We start from the raw sequence: 26,416 nt of genomic DNA, 5'->3' as shown, positions 1-26,416 counted from the left end.
CACACAGACAAACTAACCAAATGACTGACCAATTATTCCGTATTTCTACCTGCCACTAGTGGGAAATAAACAAACAGGAGGAGTATTAACTCTGCCAAGACATAAACGATGTGACCTGCATGTCAAAAACATGCAATAAACATTTCACATTTGAAGTGAAATGCTCATTTTGACTGATTCAAACAAAAATTGTACTCAGCAGACAGACTGCTGTTGGGTCACAACATTGATCGCAGCTCCAGACTAAATGAAATGTTCTGTGCTGCTGATCAATTTACAACAAGATTTGACCAACCAGGATCAACACTTTATTAAACCGGTTCTGTTTTCAGTTTGTGACATTCAGAACTGCAGGAAGATTTCAAGCATTGTAAATGTAGATTTGATGAGCTGTTAACAATTTTATTGAAATGGTTGTAAATCAGATGGACCCAATAATAAGTATTTCTATATACAGGTCGGTGAGTGAACAAACGTGGTACTTACAGTAACTATAGCAACATTTCTATCCAAATTTAGTCATTTAAGATGCTGACGGAAAAAAATACCATTTCCTCAAACCGACAAACTTCCTTTATTTTGAAACAAATGCTGAAAAACTCGCAGAGCAGCAGTACAGAGCATCGACAGTACGGACTGAATTTAAGGCAAAACTCTCTCACAGCAGATCATCATGGCACAAGAGTATGAGCTCTCTGACTTCACCAATGTACATGAGCTTCAGGGATCTGAAACAAACAGTGGTAACACTCAACCAGCAGGTAAGAGCAGTAAGTTAATAGAAACTAAAAAACTTAATTAAGAAATCCAGCTGAGGGATACGGCTAAATATCTTTTGTTCTTCAGGAATTACATCAATGATTGTTTCTTATGTTTTCTGTAAAATTTACTATTGCTGCTTCAGTATCTTGATAATTTAATATTAGAATGATGAAGTATCAGGCGACATTGAAAGACCAATCATGTCACATCAATGTGTGATCAGAATTTAGAGGTTTAATAGCAGTGTCATTGTCATGGATTACAGAATGATGTGTATGTGTGACACCCACAGAGAGAAGACTCCTCAGAATCGGGATTGTAACTTTAGCAGTGTTGTGTGTCATACAGGCCACTCTTAATATCTCGCTGCGCCTTGCCTGTAAGTTGTGCACCATATTTTTTCCTCACAATACACACACCCTAGCACACTGGCAACTCAAGCTGTAATACTATGTGTTTCCCAAGCAGAGTGTTTTGCAACTAAAACCTGCAATTTCTTTGTTTTTCCAGTGTATTCAAAAGAAGATGCAGAACAGCTTCCTTTAAATCCCTCCATGATAGCAGAACTGTGCCAGACTGATCAGTTTCAAGAGAACACAATCCAGGCATGTTCCTGCTGCAACAACCTGCTGAGGAGCATAGTGAGGGAATATAACATCTTGAAAACACAGAGAGACCTCTTGGTCAGTCAACTGAATGCAAACAGGTTTGCGGAGGGCGGCTTCTCAAGCTCTGGGTCAGGCTCACTGGAGGAACTCCTCGAGACAGGTTGATGTTCAGTGGAGACCTTTTGAACATCTGATCAGCTAAACGGATATTATGTTCAACACCTACCATATTTTGATGAAATATATATATATATATATATATATATATATATATATAACATATATTTTACATTGTCATGTACAGCTGAAAAATTGCAGATCAGCTAAACCTTTTGTCTTCATTTATTTTAGTTCTCACAGTTTCACAATCTGTAAATGTTCACATTAGAAATCAGTGTTTTCTGATGCTGTTCGGTGGAGACAGGAGGTCTTGGAGGGGCTGTGAGCTGAGCTGCAGATAACGTTTGCTCAGCTTGCTTCTGTGATAATTTAAGATCCAGACGTCTGGTGACTAAAATCCTTCATCTGATTAAAATATAATCTTCAAAAACAACCAAGAAATGTAATATAAAATAAAACAAAACAAAACCTCATTCTTAACCATTTTTAGCAGACAGAGGGAAGGTTGAGAGGGTAAAGGAGGACCCCAGGACATGCAAACTCTCAAGGTAAACACTGACCTATAATTCGCCGACCCCAAATATGGCCTATCATTTGAAACATGTAAGCATTAGCATGGCCAATTGCTCTAGCGTTGTCCTTACTGGTTGTTCCAACACATTTAGAATCATTACTGCGTTTACCGGTGTCGCTGACTGGCAGCTCGCCTCGTTCATGAACTTTATTTAAACTCATAGAGGCTCAGTATTACGGTTTGGCATTTTTCTGTAACGCAGCAGAGTTAGCAATGTTACTTACAACATTACTTCTCAGCCCTGGACTCTGGATTCCTGATGCCCCCCAAAAATATATTTAAATAAATTAAATCATTATCATAAATGTACAACAAATTGTTAACTAATGGCTTGAACTAATGACTTCCAGTCAACGAGGAAATTCTTTGGTCAGGGGCAGCCTTAATGGGCACAAACATATAAATACAAAGTATGTGAATATCTGAAAATGAATGTTTACATCCCTGTGCAGGCCTATATATATGTTTTTTATGTGTGGTATGTTGGTTGCTCTTACTTAACACTCCATCAAGGAGACATAAACATTTTGATCATAAAAAAACAAAAAGCAGATAAAATAACTAAAGTATGATTATTGTATGATTAATGTTATGTAACTTATGCATAACATTAATCATACAACAATCATGGTGTTTACTGCACCTAAATAATTGTCCGTGTGATGCAGCTACCAAACCTCAAACCACACTTTGTACTATTCAGGCACAGACACAAGCAAAAGAAGAACTGAATAAATCATTTTTACTTCATGTAGAAAATTATTGTGGAGGTTACAGAACGTGACATATTTAAAAATTGATATTTTTACAATACCTCAGTGAACTTGTGTTTTCATGGTGTTTAAAGAGCATTGTCGCAAGTTTTTCTTATTCTAATAATTTACTTAAGGTGGTGGCTTTTTGTTATGCATTTAAAAACAACATTTCACTTGAGTTGTTTGGAAAAAAGGCTGAAAGCCACCCAGCTAAACTGTTGTTTAATATACTGAAATACAAACTTTTCTAACGTTTCAACTCACATAAAGGCCAGCAGAAAGACAACATTTTCACTCCTTCCATGGACACATTATACATTTTCTGTGTGGCAAAGTCATTAAACTAAAATAATCAAACATTTATCCCTTTCTGTCACCAAACTGCGAAGGCCGCTTTCCACATGTGGTTCTCTCCTGGGGGATAGAGACAACAGACAACTTTGGGATGATTGGCGAGCAGCAGCTGGGAAGGAGGATAACACAAGCCTGAATACAGTGTCACAGTAACACAGGTGTCAGTCACAACGGCTAATTAAAACAAAGTGAGCGGTGTTAATGAGAAATGATGAGTGAATATCCTGCAGCTCGCGTTTCTGTCAGTTTACCTCTGACAAACCTATCAGCGGAGAAAGACTCTGATCTCAACAAAGACAAAAGTCGAGTTATTCAACTCAGGAAAGCACTGTCCTCATAGTTGTGCATCAGTGTGAAAACATACACACAGAATGATGTTGATATTAGTAGCAAGTAAAACCACAAAACTCGGATTTGCAACATGAAATCACAATTCTTTTTATTTTCCTACTAATTCATATTCATGTATAAAGCTTGGACAACGACAACAAAGAACGTGCTGAATAACTAAGCAGAACCCTTTTTTTGACATGAAAGCTCCTCTGCACTCCACTCACTGAGAGCCATTTCCCATGTGATGCTGTTTGCCTTTCATATAGAAAGAAAATAGCAAAGCCTCATTTTGTAATTCATATTAAGTAAATAAGGTTCGCTCAGTAACAAAATGTCCGGATTCTCTATGTATGCAGGGGCAGCTTTTGGGAAGTATGTAGTATATATAGACGCTATTCTGGATCTCACCCCAGCATTCAATCTACCTCACCTCACTGAGAAGGAAAAGAGGATGCCCATCAGATACATAATTTACATCTTTTACATTATACCTTTGACACTAACACAGTGTGTCTAAAAACCACCCCCAGAAGAAGTTGTGTGACTGACACTGCTGACACTGCTACACTGGGCCGGGTACAGGTTTCTTAACCCACAGAATTGACTATAAATTCTTAAACAGGATGTGAGTCCAGTTAAACCCACAAAAAACGTCTTAGCCAGGATTTAATCTGTTTCACTTCTCCCTCGGCTGCAGCAAAGACTTATGTATCAATATGTGTGTCAAGATATGACAAAGCCTGCTGACATAGTGAAAAAAAACCATCCTTACACTAAGAGGGAAAATCTCTTTATATTGTAAGATTTCAATTATGTCAAACACAAATGGAAATTAGACTTGACTTAAGCAATATTATGGTCCTGCAAAAATGATCGCTTCAACTTGCACTTATTCGTTTTTTGGGAGCACAGTATACAGTGTACACGCTGGTTAGATTTTTTGTCCAACTGCCGGCTCTGCAGAATGTCACATGACATTTAAACTCACTGGAGCAAGGCGGCTATAGTTTTCTAAGTCAGGCGGTGCAGTTGCTCTCCTCTGGCTGCACCAACTGGGTACCACCTCTGTGATGACAGAAGTTTGTCCTGATTGGCTTAAGGCCTCACTGACACGCATGACCTGTTCTATGTTTTTATTCTAAGAACTTCAGATCCGTTATCTCCTATGGTTATCTCTCCCAAAGGGGATGCAATTTATTCTCCTCTTTCTGGCAGTTCATTTTTTACATATGGACATCAACACTACAGTTTTCATTTCCACCAACAAAGCTATAAAAACAGTTTAGTTCAGGGGTTTGTTATTGTAAAAGACATAATGCCCTTGTAGGTCATATTTTTTATCCTAGATCACAGATTTCATTTCTTTTCGCCCTCCTGGCAACATGATGGCCCATCATGTTGCCAGGATGGTTGCAGGATGGTTGCCACCTATAACTGATGGTCAGGCCCATCAGTTATAGGGGGACATTGGGATGCAACGCCCAATTATTGAGCACTGCATGAACCTCCATTACACACACCTCTCCACCTCCCAAAATTAATTTTCAAGTAAAAGAAAACAACTAGACTGATTAACAATTAGTGTGTATGCTGCAACTTGTGAAAAGCCATTGGGAGTAATGAGGAAAGTCGCTGACAGCTGTTTGTTAATGTGCCATACACACAAGACACAGCTGGTGCTGAGGAGTTTCCACACTGAGACGTCGCTCAGCCAGGGCTGCAAGAAGCATGGGTGCTGAGGGTGCAGCAGTAACCCCACCTCCAGATGGCTGAGATGTATTTGTATTTATACTATTATTATTACTACTTTACTGTGGCTTTACAACCCACTCTCTTGATCCTTATCACCCACAACAGGCTTATCTTTATTTTATTTTCTTATGAGCAACATGAGGTTTCCAGGTGGTTTCCTATACTCTGCACGTCATCCTGTAGCAATTTGTGGCCTATTGATCGGTTGTGTCAAAAAGGTTTGGATTCAGACAGCCTCTCCAGCATGGACTTAATAAATTTCAAATCCAGCTTTCATGTGAACCCATTTTAAAAGTGTTTCTGTCATGAGTGAGGTGTCAGTGTAGTTATCTTGATTTCTCCCTAACTATGTCATACAGTTTAAGCTGATATGATGTCATGATGCTGTCATTTACTCTGTTGAAGGGGCATTATGAGAGTTTTGTTTTGGATAAAAAAGTAACTAAGTGTCACTGAAGTGCTGTGGTTTTATAGGCTAAATTGCGAATATACTGTATGCATAAACTTATTACGATCATGAAACAAAAATTCACAAATGTATCCCTGAATTCTTGAATTCTGAATTCCAATATTGTTGAACTGAAAAGGAAACAGTATTACAGTACATTTTTTTCTGATATTATTATTAATTATCTGAACACATACGTCCGAGAAGGGCTGATATGGCAAGTGTATTAGCAAACAGTTGGTTATTTATATGTTGAGTAGATATGGAAAAAACATGTACTCTGATCTGTGTATATCTATGCACATTACAGAGAGTCTGCCCCTACAAAAACTCCATTACCCACCCCAAACTTATCCTGCCCTCCACTCCCATTTACTGGAATCCCAGCAAATAATTAATTTTTTTAAAAGACACAATGTTGAATGTCCATGACATACACCAAAATGCAGGAACAAGTTGAGACTTAATACAAATTTTCTAAGTAAAATTTAAATATACTTAATATAGTATAAATATAGTTATACTCTATATTATAGTTATACTTAAATTTGGAGGTTCAGAGCTGGACAGATGATAGTTGCTGAAATCACTTTTTACAGAGTGGTACTGTTTTCTCTTGACTAATATGACTAAAATAAAACGTAACTGAAATATTTTAGGTGTTTATATCAGGCTAAATTAGAACTTCACCCATTAAAGAACAATGACACCACAGAAACACTATTATAGTTTAAAAAAAAAACCACACTAAAGGAGCAGGCTCCCAGATAGTGATGGGAATTGTGGCTCTTTGAAGGGACCCTGAGTGTATGAATGACTGACTGACTGACTGACTAAGTGACTGAGTGACTCGCTGAGTGATGAAGTTACACCATTGGTCAGCTGAGTGTTAGAGTTTCCCCATTGGCGTGTTAGAGTGTGGGGGTTGCTGTTAGGTTACTGTTCTAAAAAGAACAGCTCTCACCAAGTTTGCTGGTACCAGAGTCGCTGAAAAGAATCGGATCGTTTGCGAACATAACGTCACTACACCAGACTGAGGCCCACACTTGTCAGCAGGGTGAGACACAAGTGCAGTGCCTAAGTATAAACAGAGGCCATGACAGATTTCAGACTGTGCTCCTGTGCAAACACAGCAGGCTGACTATTAGCCACTGCCATGCTGTCCAAGTCCCTCTGAGGGAAGAGAGAACGCCTGCAGATGGTCAAGCATTCTGAAATGACGCATGACGGTCCTAATTTAAATACTGATAACAGGATTGTGCATATCCTTGTGTGCTCAGTACATGCACATGCAAACACAGAGCCACACATGTGCTGTACAAACAAGTAAGACCCTGCTGCATATACAAGATGTAAAATGCTGTATCAAACACACAGAGGATCTAAATCGAGTAAAGATAACATGTAGAAGGGGGACAACTCTCATCATTATAGACTAGCTAATGAAACAGAAAAGAAAGTCTGATGATAACACTTCCATGTCAATTATCTTTACATGATAACATAATGCCATAATATACTGAATGATCAGGCTCTAACTGACTGTTCGCTAAACCCCGTCCCCGAAAACTTGTTGTCCATCATAGCTTACAAAAACATTCAACTCTACTCTAAAATACAAGAACATCGCAGCCCCTTTCCTTCAATGACTCCTACATGGATCATCAGCTGGTGAGGATGTTGACTTTTTGCCTGGGACCTGTAGTTTTAGCCTCAGGTTCAGGCTTAAGCCACAACTGGACCGTTGGGTGGGGCCAGCCCTATAAACAGGTCTGTCGCTGATTGACTGACTGACTGATGAAGTTACGCCATTGGTCAGCCAAATGCTGTCTGACTGAGACTACTGGCCGAGTGTTGGAGTTTACCCACTGGTCATTGCTCTTCGATTTTGATTTAGCGCAAACAGGCAGTATTGTCAACTCAGCATGTTTGTCATTAGATTAACCGACTTTTCAGCTCCCTTTACTGACATTTTTTTCAAAAAGCACCTAGCAAAAAATATAGCAACTCCTTGGGCAAACTTTCTGTTGAAGAAAGTCACTTGGAAATGGCCGCCACCATCATCACAGTCAACTGGAAAGTCTGACAAACATAACGAGAGGCAGGGCAAATTGATTTCTTTGTAAAACAATAGCAGTGTCCCAATTCAAGGGCTGCCGATCCAAAATGAGACAGTCTGGCCGCTTTTTGTCACCAGCTGTACCTGCCCTTAGCATTGCATTGCAAAGTGCAGCTCCCATCGCCTAGCAACCTTGACACCATGTAACTATTTTTCACAAAAACTTAAGGTTTTAAGGCTCTTGTTTTTAACAGTTGTACCGTTAGCTGTTCCACTGAGCAGAAACACAATAACTACATTTTAAAGTGTAATAGTCTGACTCTCTGTCAGCGTTGTTTGCTTTAATTTCCAGCACACAATAATTCTTGGGATAGATTGGGCCACAAAGGTTCCACCCAGAGGCTTCGTTGCCAAGGAAACAAAGGCCGCATTTCTCGGCCGCATTTGAAGGAGCCTCCGAAATGGGACAGTCTAGTCGCACAGCTGTGACGCAATCGGTCTGCAAATGCAGCCTCTGAAAGATGTGGCTCCTAAACTGGAACACAGCTAATCATTCCATGAAAGTTGAATGTAATCATTGCATGAATATCTATTCCCACGGGACTCAAAGGGTTTCAGTAATACTGAAAGTGGAGGATTGGTGTAGCACAGCTTCCACATCCATTGTTATTATGTTTATACAGTTGAACTATGTGTCAGTAGAAAATAGATTATATGTTGAGCTTTTCTTGTATAATAAAATTTTCCATAGAATGAACTCAGTCAACAAACAGATTCTCAAACTGCTTTTTCGGGGGATGGAGATAATTAAAAGTTCAAACACCAGCTTAATGTACTGGAATTGGCCTCAGCATGTGTATTTACTAAACATCAGCAGTTATTTATGATAGGAGGGTGTGCTTTGATTTTTTTTTTTTTCTTGGTGGAAGAAGAGGACTCAGCCAGCTTTGGGTTTTCAGGTTTTTTAATTGACACATACACAATAATATCCCTCCAAAAAAAAGAGGCTACCATTAAAACAGAGCTGACATCAGCTCTAGCTGAATTCTGTCAGGATTTAATTATAAATGAGGGCTGACTGGTTTGGAGTTAAAGGTTTGATAAGCCCTGATAAACTATTCTGTAACCAGATCATTAAAAATAAATCTGATATTTACTTAAATAGTATTTAACTAGTACTATCCACAGCATGTCAATATAATAATTGTTTGGGTGCAGATGGAGTACTGAGGTGAAAAGTTCACAAGGAGGTCAGAGAGGCATCTGAATTTTTATCTCTCCAAGAGAATGTACACTCATATTTTTTCTTCTACAAATTTTTTGTGGAATTATCTTCTTCTAAATGTCAGAGTGCTGAAGTGAAACTGTAGCTGGACCGTTTACGGCCTTGCCCTGCCTCTGACACTTGTGTAATTGTAAGCTGTAGACAGCAGAGAGTATATAACATGGGGCTTAATGAACAAAATGAGATCTCTCTGTAGAATAAAAGTACAGCAGGCAGGGTTGGAGTTCAACACCAGCCTTTCAGCTGCTAATTGGCTGAGCTTGTGATCTCTCCCAGAAGGTCCCTTTATCAGAGCTTTCAACTTCCTGCTTTTAGCCCTCTTCTTGTGACAGCTTAGAGCCAACAACTGACCCATATCTACTGTATGACTGGTCACAACCGAGCTTTAACCAGAACACACTTGCCTGTCTCGTATATTTATTAGATACCTAATATTGATGGTCTGGGCTATGGATGTTATTAAATAAGTACTGCGTCTTCCCAAGTGAACTTTCTTCATTCTCTTCTCTGTGTAATTACTTTGCAAAAGTGAAAGCTTAAACTAAACAGGGTTTGATCTATACCTTTGCCTCCACAGCTACAGAAAACCCCTCAGAAAAACATGGTTAGCAAGCCCATAGTGCCAACTTAATCCTGGCTTATGTTGGGCGCCTTTCTGTCTTCACTGAAAACCAGGAGCTGACAAGAGGTGCAGAGCTAATCTTCCCACAGTCAGGTTGCAGGGACAAGCTAGTGATAAGATGGGGCTAGAGATAAGGCTGGAGACCCCCGCAGCAGAACCACAAGCTGTAAGGGAGGGAGATCCTTGAACCTGATACAAAATGAAAGGAAGAGGCTCTGGAGCTCTGGGGCCAAAGCTCCCAGAAAATTAATTATAGCAACCCCCCCCCCCCCGGCGGTGCCATCTTCAGCACCTGATGACATTCTTCTCACCATTCTGGAGACCACAGCATCCTGTCGTGGGTTGTATCAACAGAGGTTAGGTAACACTCTCTTGTTGGAGAAATCAAGTTTGCAGGAACTTGCACAACATGAATGTGAAAAAGGAAATGGCACCTCTCAGTTCTTCTCTTGACACGACTTTATTCCTTTCCTCTACACAAGCTTAGTACTGACATGTAACACTCAAAATTTGTATTCTTAGAAAATTCACTTACATTTTTTTAATGTTTTACTCTAGCATTTTACTGCTTCAGAGTAATTAAGGCCGAGTCAGACATTGCTATGAAGTGGACATATCTGTCAAGCTCCCTGGTAATTGAATGACGTACCCTTGGAAACCCCAGTAGCAGAAGGAAGTTGTGTACCAGACCAGTATCCTTACACCTTGCATCACACACACCGACACAAAATCTCACCAGTCCTGCGCTCGTGCTGCACTGAGCACTGAACCGTCATTGAATCTGACATCTTATTGTAGCCCTGCTGCGTTTGGCAATAACCTGTCAGGGTTCGGAGTGCGATATTAGGTCATTATTTTATAACCGTGAATGTTCACACTCGCCTTGTTAAGCGCCCTCCTCAAAAGTAGCTGCCTGCTCTGACTTTGCAAGCGGCTTGCGTGTACTTGCAGCAATGTTCATGCAGGTCCCACAGGGGCTTATTAGAGCGAATGGTTGGGCTTCTCACAACCTCAGCACACGCTCGCCGGTTCCCCGCACAACAGCCAGCGGAGAGAAGGGGAGAGAGGTTCACAATTACCAGGCTCGCGTCACCCGGACTTCAGACACATTCTCACTGCAGTGGCTCTGCAGCATTGAGCAGAAAGGTCACTTGCTTGTTTGAAATTCTGTTTTCAAAGATTATAATCATAAAGTGGGTAGTGTAATCCACATTCATGGCCATAATGTTTATACTGTGTAACGCTATATGAAGATAGAGCATCTTCTGTCTGCATCTTCTTAGCCTAAACTGGAGGCAAAGTCTGTGGATGTCATTAACTGCTTTATTTGAGAGATGACAGTAAAGCCTCTCTGCACATGTTGAAAGGATATTTACTCATCATTTGGCTTTCATCACATTTAAATCTTTGTTACACATTATGTACAACAAGTGATTTCCAGATAAAGATTATTCTGAGCTAGCAAACAGTTGAACCTGATCTGTAGTCAGACAAGTTATCCACTGTGCCACTATCCCCACAGACAGAATCAAATTTTGATCCATCATTGCTGCCTGTTTGAACTTCTGTCACAGTCAACTGACAGATTACAGCCCATTTACATCATTCTGTTGTATTAACGAAGACTAATCAGTGGCATCCTTTGAGTCTGAAACTGTGTGTATCTTATAATTGTGGCTAAAATACACACAGTTTAATAAGACGTGCTGAACATGTTGACGTCACAAGATCAGCGATATGAGAATAAAGATAAGATAAGGGATCAAATAGAACACAGAGTTATATCCTGGTTGCATTTGCTTTGTGATTTATTAAATCCAAACATGAACATTTATTTTGCACTTACACTTAAATACTTCTGGTGCTCCAAATAGCTATTTTCCAGGTGGTGTGTCTTTCTGAAGAGAACCAACCAGAAAAATATTTACCATTTCACTGATGTATTAAAATTTACATTTTGATGTACAGCAATTGTTTGTACAATGTTTGGCCCACTTTAGCTGGATACTAGAACCTAGCCTAGGTCACATGTAGCTAACTAACTAGAGGATAAGGCTTCTGCATCATCCAAATAAATTCATGTATTCGTTTTAATTAACCAACTCATTTGCATTAGTTGATGGATAATTACACTATAATGGACAATTGGATCTATATGAAATCCACATGTGTATGTAATAGGGGCAAGTGCATGCCAATCTGCTGCCAGTAGTCCTGAGTGCATGCCTGATGTGACGCAAAAACTTTCTGGGTCACAGTCATAAAACACAAACATGGTGGGTGATTCCTTTGTCTCAAGTCAATTCAAGATGTCACAAAAACAGTTTTAGCATGCTCTTGTGGGCTGGTCTCTCACAGCAACAATTTTCATTATTATCTATGATTTTGTGTTCATTGGCTGCCTGGAATATGGGAACTGTGAATTCTAAATTCAGTGTGTTTTGATTGGTACTTTTTATGTAAATCCATAACTGCCAGCATTATTTTCTCTCCTGAGCACTCTCCCTTATCTCTTCTTTAAGTCTGGAAGAGGCTGGCATCATTGGAAATGCAGATCATGGGCATTTTGACAGGAAACTCTGAGGTAGCTGTGAGCATTTCCCTTGTCTAGATAATGGGGTTTAAATGGGATATTCAGTTGTGTGCATTCTGGTTAATTGGACATCAAACACTGCATGTACGTGAGAGATTAGACTTCTGAGGATATGTCAGAATAGAGGAGACTACCATATTTGCTCTCTATCAGATACTTTGTTCTAAATCTGTATTATTGGACAAGAAAAGCTTCTAATTCAATTTCTCACTTTAAATTACTAGGGAAGGATTAAAAAGAACTCCTGAGAGATGTTGAAGGATTATGCTATAGCACTTTCCTGTTGGTGGGTTTTTAACTTGTCTTAGGAATGGGCCATGCTGATAGCTCTTACAGCTGGTGAAAGGTGTAGAGGAGACTTTGGAAGGAAGCTGACAACCAGACAATGTATAAGCTTTTCATTTCTGCACTGGTATATAATTCAACAGGACCTAAATTGAATACCTTTTTTATATAATGGGTTTTATTAATTGTTCACTGATAAATATGGTATAAGCCTCAGATCATATCACATCCATGCATTGAGTAAGTTACAATGCAGTACAGTTGCAATGTCCTTAGCTGACATTTCGACCTGATGGTTGAGCTAGAGGAAAACTGATGATGCATAATTTGAACCAGTAAACCTGAATCCTTTGGTTCTGCAGTAGGTTGACGTTATTGGCTTGTACTGAAATATCTTAACAACTACTGGATGGATTACCATGAAATTAGTAAATGTATGCACTACTTTTGCTTATGACTAAAAACCCTGTTAAAATAATGACATACCCATCAGCCTCACCTGTATTTTTGTGTTTAGTGCTAATTAGCAAATGTTAGCGTGAGAAAATGTGCTAATTTGCAAATTTTAGCACACTAACATGCTAAACCAAGGTAGGTGATAATAATAAACACTATGCCTGCTAAACATCAGCATGGTAGCATTGTGATTGAGAGGATGTTAGCATGTTGATATCTGCATTTAGATCAAAATACATCTGTGCAGAAGTAATAGCCCCAGAGAGCTGCTAGCATGGCTGTAGACTCTTAACCTTGTTAGATTCCAAATAATCAGTTTGGTCGTTTGTGTTTTTCTCGGTGCAGCTCTCTTAAATGAAAATACAGTGATTGTACCTAATACATATGTACATACATACATACATACATGTATAAACATTTGTTCAAACAGGAATACACAGGGAGTGGATACAATAATGAACCCACCCCAAAAAATTTGATTTACTTCTTGCGCACCTCTCAAAGCACAAGTCTCAACAAATAATGAACATAACAATATACATACACTGTATAAGCTCCAAGACGGTAGGATTTTTGCACGACTATTGTTTTGGGTTGCATTACATTATGCTTGTTTTCTCTCCACCCCCTGTAGATGCTTCTTTATTTGACAGAAACACTAGACCAGCCCTGCACATATACACACTCCCTTACCTCTACAGTATATTGTTCAGTCTTCTGTAACAACCAGACACAATTGTATGCAAACACACTCGCACCTTTCTTTGCTGATCCTTTCCAGAAAAGCATCTAAACTTTCCCCATTCCCATTTCCACAGGGCCCCATATCTCACTGTAGGAAGGGAGAGAAATAAGCAGTGGCGTGCTGCCTCTGCCAGCCTGTCGGATTTGAAGTTTATTAAGTATATCAAACCAGGGCCGGCCCCCTCAGGGAACATTTGCAATCCAAAGCTCTGCTTGCTGTTGCTTCCGCCAGCATCAAGCTGTCACAAACACTCCACTTAATTTGCAAAGCAGTGCACAGAGGGGGGAAAAATAAGAAAATAGGAAACAAGTGTCATTTTCCACCATGTGTGAGTACACCATTTGCATCTAAATCAATCTGATGAAAGTTGTTGGTTTTTGCTCTTGGGGAGAGGTGATGCATTGGGTTGTTAAACAGTGCTGGGTTTAACGGTTTGTTGTGTTGTATAAAGTAGCCTCAAAATGAGGTCTCCACATTTCTAAAAGAGCTATATTTGCTTTTAGATTATATTTGCCAGCAAAAACACACAATTCAATGCTTGTCTGTGCTGTGTAGCAGACACAATATATGTCGTCCTCATACCCAGCCATTAAAAAAGCTTATCTTAGTGGTTAGTATGTGGTTCATTCCTGCTACTGTATTGAACTTTATTGACTGATTGATTTTGAGCCACTCATGGCCAGCCAAGCAAACATCAGCTGCAAGTGAATCAGTGAATTCTGAGCTGACATCCCCACAGCCACCACCAATAGCATCACCGCCGTCCTTTACACACTCACAAGCTGAGCGCCTCTCAACTCAAAAAACTGACGGACCGTCTCCGCGCCACACTCCCAGACCAGATATGCAATTTATCAGCTGGAAAACATGCAGGAGGGCTAAAGGTGGAAGAGCCCTCTATCTGGTCTCGCTACACCAGCCCCTGCTCAGTATGCTCCACCTGGGCTCATTTCACCCTCCAGCGGACAGAAGAGTATATATGGGCCCCTCAGTAAAAGACCTGAGGCGCTCCCACCCAGATTCCCTCCACCTCTGCCCTCTTCCTCGCCTGAGGGGGAGATCAGACTGACAGGGCCAACAGGACAGGGAGTTATGATGCTCCTAGCTTGTGTGTATGTGCATGATTGTGTGACTGTTATTACCACTGTGCGTTCATGTGTTAATGCAGGATTTGTCCATCACATTGTACGCTACATAGACTTACAATGTTCAACAAGCAGGTCTAACATCTCCTCTCTGAGAGGATGGGTTACTAGGAGATAATACAACTTTTAAGCAGGGAAATGGATTACTCTCGCTCCAGAATTAAACAATTCATTACCGCCTTTCTTTTTATAACTATAGACTAATTACATTAGCCATGATGGTTATGTCATAAGTCTGTCGCGCTGCTTGCATAGTGCAAATGAATGGACTTACTGGGGAAGATGTGACCCATTTTTAAATTGGTTCTGGGAACCTATAAGGCAAATGTATAAGCCTATACAGCATAAGTTTTGCTATCGCTCGAGGTTACAACTTTGACACAAGTGATGATCACACGGGCTTGTCCCACTGCCAAGATATTAGTCATGTGAGAGGATGAATGTCTAACAAGCTATTTTGTGGTGTCTTTCATCAAATGCTAATTCAACTTCCATCTCCCTTTTTTTCTTTTCTGTTTCAGCCATCCTTTCATTATGATACTCTCTTTCGTGAGCCACAAAAGGAGTCGCTAGACAGTGTGCTTTTGCTGAAGCTTGACCTTGTCCTTACCTGCTTCAGCCTCAATCTCCAGGAGAGAAAAATTGTGTATCCTGCGTCTAATGCTGTTTACCACCAATATATAGCACGTACATTTCTTTTCTCCCTGGTGTTCTCTCAGAGCTGTGTTTTTTTTAGCGCGGTGCAAGTGGCACAGCTCTAGGGATGCCAATATCGCTCTGCCAGTCCATCACTTTGGTCTGAAATATCACAACAACTATTGGATGGATAGTCATGAAATTCTGTACAGACAGTCATGATCTCTAGAGGAATCTCTAGATGAATTCTACTGACTTTGGTGCTCCTCTGACTTTTCCTCTTTAGTGCCACCATGAGGTGGACATTTGTGGTTTTCAGTGAAATTGAAAGTACGTACAGACACTCATGTCCTCTGCAGCATACATTATACTAAGGTAAAAAACCAAGTACTTGCAAAACTAATTACATTCCTATCTGCCTCCGCAAATTAACAAAATGTTAGCATGCCATCACACTAAACTAAGCTGGTCAACATGGTAAATATCTGCATGTTATCGTTGTCATTTTGAGCCATGTTGCCATGCCATGCATTAGCTCAATGCACATCTCATTGTGCCTTCCTACAGTGTCACAGGGCCACTAGCACAGCATGATTCTTTTAATCTTGTTTAAGAGCAAATGCAACTAATAGGTTTTAATCTATTTGTCAAGCCAGCCTGGATCAGCCATTCACTAACGTATGTCATGACTGGGTAGCATCCAGTTCCTTGATTCCAGAAGTAGCAAATGAGACACTGATGATTAAACCTTGTTCAAAGATCACACCCCCACCCACAAACCCATCCTGAATTTGTCACTGGCTGTTGGATTGCTTTAAATAAACCAGAGAGAGTTCCTTTTTTGTGAACCAGATGGTGGATATATAGAGCTGGCCAATTAATATAACCCTTTGCTTTTTGCAAGGATGTTTTGTATGAGTCCTCCTCCTTTGAACATGTCTCTCTGTCCCTCTCACACATACTAAACACTCGATTTCTTGCAAAGCTCAAAGCAGCATTCAACAGACCACAGTTTCAGTCTGCCCATTGGCTCCAATAGAAACGAGATGTAGAAATTCACAATGACATTCCTCCCTTTGATCTCTCAATAACAGAAGTGGATTCTTCCCGTCTTACAATGTCAGACCCTTAACCAGGTTCTGTAAAGCACACATGTGCACAAACACAGATCTGTCTTCTGAAAATGTACAAAGTCTCATTGGAGCTATGCATGTAATGAAAAGAGTGCATGCCTGAAGCAACAGCCATCACCGGATAAAAAAAGAAAAAGAAAAAAGAGGCAACTGTCAACTTTGCTGGATATCCCTTTGGTTTTGTTTTATTTCAGAAAGGTTGGATTTAGAATGATAATGTGTAAAATCTGGCATTGTATCAAAGGAAGCGCTGTATAAATATGAGGACAAGTAAATCTGCGTTTAAATGCTGTGAATTGTAATAGCTGTGTAGCTGTTGCATGCAACAACAAAAAAAAAAAACAAGGTGGGAATAACAGTTTAGGGTCATCAGAGAAGATGAAAACAGGTGCAATCAGTTGATATGCTAGAACACAGATGAGCAAATTTAAGCCATGCTATGTCAACAAATGTCTTATATACAGTATATGTATAATACATTTCTCATACGTGATATGCATGTTAAACATTTGTTAATTCATATATTAATGGTGCTGTTCCAATTGATCTACACAGCGAGATGAGAGGAACTATTTGCATGAAGCAAAATCTGTACAGCGCTCATACATAAGTAAGTGCAAGCTGTGTCTATTGCTTTTCTTTTAGTTAGCAACCTAAGGCAAAGGTTAGCCCCCTAGCAGGTTTATGCATGCAGATGAATGCTAATGCTTTTGAAGCCAAATTATGCATTGCTTTAAAATTTTAACAGCTACAAAGCTAATAGCATACGGTATGCGGCAACATGTGGTGGAGTGTTGACTATGGAGGGCTTTGGTTCGAGGATAGATGTTACACAGCTGGGACTGGCAGAGCTTAATTAACCTCCAGTGAGTAACAGTCACTTAGTGACACATTTATTTTCATATTTGTCACGGCAGTTAAAAATAGAATAGCTGCACATCTGTTTTTGATAGTGTTGCTGTAATGACTGCATAATTAATAATGATGACTGACTGATAATGATAAAAGTCTGAGACCACTTAATGGGGAAAGCGGTCTCCGTGGTTTTGGACCTCCCTGTATATGACAGTATACAGTATGAATATATCTAAAGTAGATAAGCAGGATGTGTACAGAAATGAAAGAACCTGGAAGAGTCATTTCATGTGAGCCTTTTCAATATTTAGCTGACGATATGGCTATCACTACCATGAAGACATGCGTTCTTACTCTATACAAACTGTCCCTTTTATATACATTTTATAAGCATAGCTGTTGTGCAAAAAATGGTTCAGTCCAGTGAACCATTTCTATCAGCTCAAACCAGCATCATTACAGTCTTGCTCAGCATTACACTTATGTCACTATGACCATGTTTTGACCTGTATTGATGTTAGTGCAGGACCTTCATTCCACAGCGCCATTATCACCTCATCAGATGTCAACAAACACTCTCAATCATCATGCACCACTGGAAAACCCTTGACCCCTCCTTGGGGAGGGGGGAAAAAACAGCATCGACTTGAGAGACAAGACATCTCTCACCAACATGCTGTTTGGAGTGGCAAGCTGAGTTGGCTGCTTGGAGCCCGGGCTTGCATTGGCAACACCACCACTTGTATTAATGCGCAACCATCACTCTCCCTGCATCTAAATGTTTCATTACAGCCTAGGCGCAGACACAATTTCGCGGCCTATATGGGGTCGCTCACCAGCGAGCGTGCTCTCTTAAGGGAAAAGTAAAGCATGACAAATTGAAATAAATGAGAGAGGGAGAGAAGAGAAGAAACGTGGTGGAGGAGGAGGAGGACAAGGCCTTTTCTCCATATGGCCTCACAGGGAGAATAAGTTGAGTATTTTTCTAATATCTCTCTGCTTCTGTCTTGTGGCATTCAAAATTCTTCACCTCTTCCTCTCTGTCATTTATCCATTTGTGTTAGCAATGACCTGCTTTTGTTATCAGTTGTTCTGCTATTGACATGGACGAGGGTGGAGGCACAAAACTGAAAATGGTTCAGAAATGAAATCTGTGTGCATCATTCAAGACCCTTAAGATGCTTAAGACTTCAAAATATGACATTTCTCTGCTTCATACATGGAACCAATCCACCAAGGTTGTGATACAATACAGTCAGTATAATACATTTCTATGATGGGTGATTTTTATCTTTTCATATAGGACACATATGATGCTAGTGTGCCGGCAAATAGAAAAATAGCTGTGGAAAAAAGCTAAACAAATGTATCATTTCCTTATCAGCAATAAACCATACAGGCTTCATAGTATGATAAGTTGTATTACACATCCTTGATCTATCTGTGTATTCTTTTATCTGCTAAAGGGCTATGACCCTTGGAACATCAAGGAAATGACAACTCAATTCTGATAATCTGACCAATTATTTAGCAGAGTCAAGACCATGAGAGGACAATCTGTTCAACCCTCAGGTCAGTCTCTGGAGACTGTCTAATAAAAGTGGACTTATGAAACTGTAAGAGCATCTGCAAAGCTTTTATAAATACCACAAAAACTACTATTAAATACTATGTCATATCATGAGATTCATGATATTGTGGCATTAAATATAAAAAATGTTAAATATTTTATTGCCAAACAAAACAGAGACATATGACTTAAAGAAAGAAAGAGATGGATAAAAAATAAAACATAACTCTAAATGTCTCATGAATATCCTTCTGAGTTCGGTTTGTATCATCAGCAAAGAGGTTGGAGAGAAACTAAAAGAGCCAGTGTTTTTGCAGGTGCGTTTCAAGTCAGTATGTGGCAGGTTGTTTGCACACATGAGCAAGTACACAAGAATGTGATCAACACACACATAAACATGTGTGAGCCCCCCCCCTCACTCAAACCCCCATGGCCTAAAACCCAGTAGCCCTCATATCAATGAAACCACACCGATATTCCACCACAGCAGGTGTGTTGCCGTAGCAACACAGCCCTTTCATCTCCTGATTCCTCATTGGGTATGCATATTCCATTTGGCGCCCTCATCTCCACTTTGCCCACCCCTACCCCGCTCCCCCAAGCCAGTCAATCACGCGTTCGTCTCATTTCTCTCCTCTGATTGGCTTGTTCTTCTTGTGCCCCCCTTCAAAGTATTGACCTTCATACACGGCTGACTGCTGAATGACAATGAGGAAAGAATCACCTGTAGTGCTGTCAGCACGTGAGAAAGAAAGACGGAGAAAGAGAGGAAGGGAGTGGAAGAGAAAGCACACCTGTTGCATGTTTGAGCACCACACCGCTGAGGCTCAGGAGGCGCTTGAAGCTGGTGCTTCTTGAAAATAATGCCTTAGTGGAGAATGGGATCAGAGACAGAGAAGAGGCTTATGGATTTTTCTTTCCATCCTCTCTTTTCAAAAAGAAAAAAAAAAAAAGCAGCAGCTCTTCAGAGAAACAGTGACAAGACATGAGGACAGTAAAGAAATGCTCAGGTGATAGATCCAGTGTGGTTTTCAGAGGAACTCATTCAAACTAAGACTGTTGCCTGAGAGCATTGTAAGGACAAAATTATGGGACAAAGTGCATGTAACTGATATTTTTGATAGGTATAAACAGTTATCTGATGCAATACTGTGGTTTGACTGATCAATTATATATTCCTTGCAGGGCATATCTTTACGTGCCTCTGCAGGTTTCTTACTATCCCTGGGTCTGGTTTTATTTTATTTTTTCTGCTGGACTTCCTAGGGGCATCCCAGGGCAGTCAGAGGTATTGACTTTCTCTTCTCTATTCTCCCAACCTGTGAGCTCAGGTTGTCTGCTCCGCTGAGCTCCAAAGGCCAGTTGCAGTAGTGTGGGAGGGTAAATGCGGAAAACTAAGTCCTGATTATCTGGTCAGTTAACTCCTCTTATCTCCCGACTCGTCTCATCACTGACAGCAACCTTGGCGTGTGGATAGTCAGGCGGAAGATCTTTCTGCAGCTTCTATTGGAAATCTCTCTGCTGATAACTATGTGCTCTGAAGGCAGCAGGTTGGTTAGGGAGGCTGCATATTAGTTCAATAACTGCTCCTCTGACCTGTTGTATGACAGTGATTGACGCTGCTTGCACAGTGGTAGCAATTCAATTGGTCAAATATTCCCAGGCAATTCTAATGACTAGAGAGCTACAGTAGGTCACTGGCTGTTTTACTTTCTCCAAATTATTGATGCTCTCTTCTGGGGGCACATATCAAACTGATGCACTTCCTCAGAAATAATAGGTACATGTTTAAAGGGGCTATATGTAAATTCTCTCTGCCGCTGAATGTGGTTTCTGGCTGGGTATGGGTGGTGGTGAGAATGATCACTTTTCAAGCGCTTAAGCCATCGTTGTGTTTACAAGACAAGAGGTTAGAAAACACTCCCTGAGCTGTGCCACTTCTTCATCGTCTCATGCTGAACTGCAGGCAGACTCGACGCTACAGTGACTCACTATTGCAAAGTTGTATTAATTCGCCAGGACTAGCTGGTTAACATGCTACCTTCAGTAGATGAAGAGAAGTGATGAAAACAGAAGAAAAATAAGAGGTAAAATTTCCACCTCTGCAGATAGCTCTTCCTTGAGTAAAGGAATGACGTTTGATGCCGAAGTCACGTGTCTTCTAGACTGGTAAGTAAACAGTTGTTAATGCCAATGTTGGCTATGTAGCAATAGCAAGAACTTGCATATAGCACCTTTAAGTCTTTTGGCATCTTTGTTGAACAGCAAAATTGTGAAAAATTACTGGTACTTCAGTTAAATATATTTCTTCCTGTGCATGTAGTCTGGAGGTTTCTGGGTCAGTATTGTGTTATTCATAAGCCTCAACTGAACCTCAAACCACAGATGACAACCATGTGACGTGTGCAGAGTTGACTTCATTGTTATGCGCACAACCTTAGATTCTATTAATGACCACAACAGCATAGCTTTCAATGCTGGGTAGTTTTAATTACTGTAGTTTTAAAGGGGTTTCACTCGTTTAAATTTGGTCTTAATGAATTTTACAGGGTGCAGGTTTAATAAAATGTATGTTTGCTATGGTAAATACAAAAAAACCCCACCTGTATTGGTTTTGCAAAGACAGACTTTGTCTGATGCATCTGAACATGCCTGACTCCGTCTATAACAATACTCCAATGTATTGTATTATATCATTAACATTTATTGAACTCAACATGAAAGGTGTAATACTGGTAAATGTGCTTCTAATACAGATGGATTTTTGAAGAATGGAAGATGAAATCCCCATATACCACAGATAGGCCTATATTTACACAACTATCAGTGGGTTTAGTGTACTTGTCAGTATTTACTGCAAAAAAAAAAAAAAAAAAAAAAAACTAGACTGCATATAATTATAATGTATTTAATTGATCTAATATGTCTCTGGGTTACATTCTCATTACTTTGCAAGCTTACCACTTTGCAACTGAATTCAATTAGTGGAGAAGTATTTATCTAGAAGCTTGTCTTGCCTTTGATACTGAGACTAATAAACTTTGTATTTACATCATGAGTCAACATGCTTTCATTACTGTTGTTTGACTATTTGAACCCAGTATTTTCGCACATCTGTCTTCATAAAAGCTTAATAACATCACTGTTATCGCTGTCCACATTCCCTTCATCTTTACCATAAGAGAAAGGAAACTCAAACACCTCTCTCTCTACCCAAAGTCCCCCTCTAACTGATCCGACTACAAATGTATCTGGGTTGGATCACAGAGGGAAAAAAATGGATTTGTCGACACACTGGCTCTGGCATTTTGAGACAACAATAGACAAAGATATATCAGAGACGGGAAGAAGTGCTTTGTTCCATCCGTCTCTGGTCCCAATAATCTGATCAAAAGTGCACAACAGAAAAGGAGCCTGTTGGTTCCCTCGTAGACGAGCTAAATTTGATTCACAGCAGGGTTTCTGAGAGAAAAGAACAAAAAACACACGTACAGCTAATTTGCAGAGCTTTAGAGGTAAGAGAGTCCATGGGTAACATCTACACCAAAAACAGATACAAATTGAAACTGTACTACAGGTTGAAAAGTCAAATTTTTCCTATTTTTCATGTTTAAATTTGAACTTTGAATTTATGCACTTCCTCACACCGTCTCTGTCTGTTTTATCTGGCTTTGTCTCTTTCCCTCCCTCTACCTCTCATTTTCTTTCTGCACCACCTGGCTGCTTGTTGTTGATGGATGGGTCAATTTGGCCAAGCCCTAGTAGATCATAACATGTTAGTCCATGTGATGTGACATGGCATCTCTTTATGAGATCTCCAGTATCACCTCTCTCTCACACACACACACACACACACACACACACACACACACACACGGTGGTTTGCTCAAGGATCTGTCAGGTACAAAAACGGTTAATGAGAACAAAAATAACATCTCATCCTCACTTCATCTATTCCCTTTCTCTTGCCTTGAATGACATTTAGGCCAGTTCTCTATAGTGTACCATGTATTTTCAGAGCATAATATTCATTCATTTTCAAATATTTTCTGTTTGGTGCTTCATGTAAATCTGAGTGTCCAGAGGCAGAGTGAAATTGGCTGTGTTGTCATCTCCCTGATTTGCTGGGAGAGTGTGGAATTATTTCTGGTCCCCGAGCATTGAATCAGTTCTCTCTGACACAGGGTCTATCTGTCTATAGAGTATTTCTACAGTATTGAGGCATACAGTCATTTAAGGGAAATCGCGATATTTCACAAAGTGAACCTTTTTGTTGGATTTATGGATAATATATTTTTAGGTGAGCAAAATACTGTATTAATATCAGCACTCTGCTTGGAAGAGCCCAAAAAGAGGAACCAATTTCAAAACAGTTTTTTTCTTTCTTTTTTTTTATGAAAAGTTTGCCATTGAGGGAAACTTATTCACCCCCCTATTCACTGTGCGTTAAGTAGGAGCCATAAGGAGATCAGCTAAGCTTAGCTTAGCATTAAGACTGGAAGTAAGGTGAAGCACCTAGTTTAGTACTGTCCAAAGTTCAAACATATGCCCACCAGCACCAGAAGAAAGTCACTGTGCCCAGCCTCTGTTCTCCCAGAAAAAGTTAATTTAAGTGCTATGTTTGGAGAGCGCCATGGTGGATGTTTCCGTCTGTTTTCCAGTTTTGTTCATCTTTATTTAGAGATCTAAGTACCTGCTTGTAAATTTGGGTTCAGGTTGGACTTTTAAAGTTGCCACAGGCTTGTACAGTCTCTCTAAGGAAAATGATTATAGCCACCTACTTCTACTTTTATAGTAGATTTTGAGCATCTACACCGCATGATATTGCAGCTGTGAATATCAGATATTAGTTCGTAAACATGTAATTTTATTTTATTTTATTATACAGTTATGGTTTGCCACACACCACCTTATTTGTGGGGAAGAGTTGGCACTTTTTTTTTTACTGATACCTTTGTATGGGCTCACATTAGGGTTACAAAGATGTTGACCTTGTAAAGTGATGGTCACAAATAATTCCAAAGTTTGTAAATCAACCATTGTAAACCTGTAAAATAATTCTGCATGAGAAATTCAAGTTTATGCATGTATAGAGAAGATTTGTATTTGGAAAAAAAAAAATGTTCCCAGTGTGAGGCTCAAGTACGAATTTTGACCCTGTCTTTACACTTGAGTCTTTGTGTACCACAACACTGATATCATTTGTTCACAGATTTTATTCACACCGTCTCGCTCTCTCTTTTCAAATGCAAATCTTTTCTACACAAACAAACTTGAATTTCTCATGCAGATTTATTGATTTATTTTTTACAGTTTTACAAATGCTGATTTACAACTACAAATTCTGGAATCATTTATTAACGTCACTTTTCACAAGCTCAAAATGTTTTTGACCCTAATTTGAGCCAATACCTTTGAACTTCTCTTTCCTCTCTGGATGTAATTATTAGGATGCTCCTAAAAAAGCCTCAGAGATGCGAAGAAAGAGAAGAGAGATTTGAAACATTTACTCACTCGGGGTGCCATGGTAACCATTTGGTTATAATTTAATGTCTCTTTGTTGTGCAGCTGCTGAATAGAAAGAGGCACTTGCCGCTGAAAGGCCGTTCATTGCACCGCTGGATGAATTCTAATAATCTGTCGTCTCTTTTTCTCTGTTCTTTATCCAGTATGCTTCAACCCCCCACGCACTCCGCTCTCCCTCGTTCATTCAGCTTTGTAAAAAGGGTCAAAGAGCAGTCTCATGAAAGGGTCATTTGTGAGTCTCAATGGGGAAGTAGGCTTGCTCCTTTCCTTAATGGGGCTCGCCTCAACAGAAGCGTTTCGGAGGAACCATGGAAAGGGTTTTATTCCTAAATGGAGCTACATGAAAGGGAACCATAAAATCAAGCAACTTTGTTTCCTGTTGGTGGGTGGTGCCTGTAGAGGTGATTGAATGGAGTTTGTCACCACAAGAGTGTGCTAAGAGGCACTTCAGAGCAGAGAAAAGACGTGTGTTCAATCACTTATGGAAGTAAAAGAAAACAGAACAACAGGAAGGGCAGCTCTTACAAGTATTATGTGCTGAAAATATTTGCCACAAAGAAAATACTGGTTTAATCTAACACACCTACCACAAAGAAACATTGTGAGTAACCTGCTTTTACACTATTGTACATGCATGGACACAGGATTATAGCAATCGCCACACTGATAAAGTTTCTTTACTTATATCATTACCACAAAGTCATTTACTCATTTACAAGAATACACATGCATACACAAACACATCCACACACAGCACCTCAGGCAACAATAATCAATTAGAATATCCTGGCAAAGGCTGGCTGCACCATGTAAATGATTTGATACAAATGAGCTTTTCCTAATTAAACGGTCTAATTTGCTAAAAGGGGTGTGAGAGGGAGGTTGGCGCTGGAGCCAGCTGAAATGCGCAGCTACAACAAAACGCCCCAGGTGCTGTTGAAGATGATAAATGTGAGTAAAGCTGTGTGTTTTTGAAATGAGCTGTTACGGAGAACATGACGTGTGTATTTGTGTTTTATAGGAGTGATTTATTTCCCCCAAACTCTATTGTAAGGCTGAACGAGATGTTTTCATTATTCTGTGCAAAACTAGCTACCGACAGTTCAAACATCGTTTGTGTTTGAGGTCAGTAAGATTTGTTGCGGTGCATCCTCAGCAAAACATGAAGACAATCTTCCAACTGATTTGTAGTTTTGGTGGCTCAAACAGAAATTTTCTTTTACTTTTAACTACGCCATATTCCACTGTGCTTCCCATGCTTTGTGCTAAATAGGTTAACAGGGCAACAAGCTCCAGTCATATACAACTACTCATCTAACTACTTTACTTTACTTCAGTGCTGCTGATCAGAACATTAACAGAAAAAACTTCCTGTATCACTTAATCATCAGCCTGAACCAGGGTTGTCACAATACTAGAATTTCAAACTCGATACCAATACCCGGGAAAATACTCTATACCATTTTCAATACCACGGGGAGAAAAAATGACCCTAGTCCTAAAACTTTTTTTTTTTTTTAAATAAAGATTAGAACAATACAAACAATAACATCAATGACAACACTATTTTTAGATTGTCTGAGGTACTGCAAAAAAACAAAAACAAAAACCAGTAACCTTACTGTCAGGTGTATATATATGACATGCAAATATATTCAGCTACAGCCCTGTTTATTTTCTGTGCTTCTGGTCACTTGGCACCATATTTTCGTTGTTGATCAAATAGACTTGGTTGGGTAGGCTGCCACTGTTTCTCTCTAGTTGCTGGTCGACTTTTCTCAGCTTCAATGTGGGACTTAA

General features: G+C 39.8%; 1 long non-coding RNA gene across 1 annotated transcript; it reads left to right on the top strand.

The window, feature by feature from the left end:
* Positions 1–601: 601 nt before the first annotated feature.
* LOC147818126 (uncharacterized) lies at positions 602–4,703 on the top strand. Its single transcript, XR_015438311.1, has 3 exons — positions 602–761; positions 1,055–1,141; positions 1,273–4,703. It is a non-coding gene; the product is annotated as an uncharacterized LOC147818126 (long non-coding RNA).
* Positions 4,704–26,416: the final 21,713 nt, after the last annotated feature.

Source organism: Seriola lalandi, unplaced genomic scaffold (genome assembly GCF_002814215.2).
Source record: "Seriola lalandi dorsalis isolate HSWRI2012SDOR001 ecotype SW California unplaced genomic scaffold, Sedor1 jcf7180002054692, whole genome shotgun sequence".
Lineage (NCBI taxonomy): Eukaryota > Metazoa > Chordata > Actinopteri > Carangiformes > Carangidae > Seriola > Seriola lalandi.
Note: the sequence above shows the minus strand (reverse complement) of the source record. Positions and strands in the feature narration are given on the sequence as shown.